This window comes from Diachasmimorpha longicaudata, unplaced genomic scaffold (genome assembly GCF_034640455.1).
Source record: "Diachasmimorpha longicaudata isolate KC_UGA_2023 unplaced genomic scaffold, iyDiaLong2 ctg00000105.1, whole genome shotgun sequence".
NCBI classification, from domain to species: domain Eukaryota; kingdom Metazoa; phylum Arthropoda; class Insecta; order Hymenoptera; family Braconidae; genus Diachasmimorpha; species Diachasmimorpha longicaudata.
Genome location: NW_026973925.1, coordinates 5,373 through 7,500, shown reverse-complemented (window position 1 = coordinate 7,500; position 2,128 = coordinate 5,373).

Sequence of the window (2,128 nt, the reverse complement as noted above, 5' to 3'; positions counted from 1 at the left end):
GAAAATTAATAATATCGGTTACTTGATAAAATATAAATTAGTTGTATAGAATTTAGTTTCATTGTATGCATTCAATTATATATGAATATATATTTTTTTTAATTAAAAATTCTGTGATGCTATTTTTGCATACCAACAAAAATAGCATCAACGTTCCAAGACATCATTGAAAATTAATAATATCGGTTACTTGATAAAATATAAATTAGTTGTATAGAATTTAGTTTAATTTTATGCATTCAATTATATCTGAATATATATTTTTTTCAATTAAAAATTCTGTGATGCTATTTTTGCATACCAACAAAAATAGCATCAACTTTTCAAGTCATCACTAAAAATTAATAATATCGGTTACCTGATAAATTATAAATTAGTTTTATAGAATTTAGTTTAATTTTATGCATTCAATTATACATGAATATAATTTTTTTCAATTAAAAATTCTGTGATGCTATTGTTGCATACCAACAAAAATAGCATCAACTTTTCAAGTCATCACTAAAAATTAATAATATCGGTTACCTGATAAATTATAAATTAGTTTTATAGAATTTAGTTTAATTTTATGCATTCAATTATACATGAATATAATTTTTTTCAATTAAAAATTCTGTGATGCTATTTTTGCATACCAACAAAAATAGCATCAACTTTTCAAGTCATCACTAAAAATTAATAATATCGGTTACCTGATAAATTATAAATTAGTTTTATAGAATTTAGTTTAATTTTATGCATTCAATTATACATGAATATAATTTTTTTCAATTAAAAATTCTGTGATGCTATTTTTGCATACCAACAAAAATAGAATCAAGCAAAAATATCACTTATTTTTCCAATTTTCGACTTGTAGAACGATCAAGTATACTATTCTTTGGATTCTAAGATTTTTTTCAAGTGATTATTTTCAAAGTTGGGAAAAATGAAAAATTATTCTAAGTCCCCATTCGTAGTTCTTTTTGATTCGTATTGCTTCGGCGCAAAGTAGGTAGGGACACTTATGGATTTCTCAATTTTTGGATAGGGACAGCCGGATAGCCGTCATTCAGCATAAAAGCTATTGTTATATGCATAGTTTGATGTGAGGAATGGGAATTGATTGAAATTTTCACCCGCCAATTGCCGGCTGGCCTGATTTTAAGGTTTGAGAATCTTGACAACGATTTTGCATACCGACAAAAATAGCATCAAGCAAAAATATCACTTATTTTTCCAATTTTCGACTTGTAGAACGATCAAGTATACTATTCCTTGGATTCTAAGATTTTTTTCAAGTGATTATTTTCAAAGTTGGGAAAAATGAAAAATTATTCTAAGTCCCCATTCGTAGTTCTTTTTGATTCGTATTGCTTCGGCGCAAAGTAGGTAGGGACACTTATGGATTTCTCAATTTTTGGATAGGGACAGCCGGATAGCCGTCATTCAGCATAAAAGCTATTGTTATATGCATAGTTTGATGTGAGGAATGGGAATTGATTGAAATTTTCACCCGCCAATTGCCGGCTGGCCTGATTTTAAGGTTTGAGAATCTTGACAACGATTTTGCATACCGACAAAAATAGCATCAAGCAAAAATATCACTTATTTTTCCAATTTTCGACTTGTAGAACGATCAAGTATACTATTCTTTGGATTCTAAGATTTTTTTCAAGTGATTATTTTCAAAGTTGGGAAAAATGAAAAATTATTCTAAGTCCCCATTCGTAGTTCTTTTTGATTCGTATTGCTTCGGCGCAAAGTAGGTAGGGACACTTATGGCTTTCTCAATTTTTGGATAGGGACAGCCGGATAGCCGTCATTCAGCATAGAAGCTATTGTTATATGCATAGTTTGATGTGAGGAATGGGAATTGATTGAAATTTTCACCCGCCAATTGCCGGCTGGCCTGATTTTAAGGTTTGAGAATCTTGACAACGATTTTGCATACCGACAAAAATAGCATCAAGCAAAAATATCACTTATTTTTCCAATTTTCGACTTGTAGAACGATCAAGTATACTATTCTTTGGATTCTAAGATTTTTTTCAAGTGATTATTTTCAAAGTTGGGAAAAATGAAAAATTATTCTAAGTCCCCATTCGTAGTTCTTTTTGATTCGTATTGCTTCGGCGCAAAGTAGGTA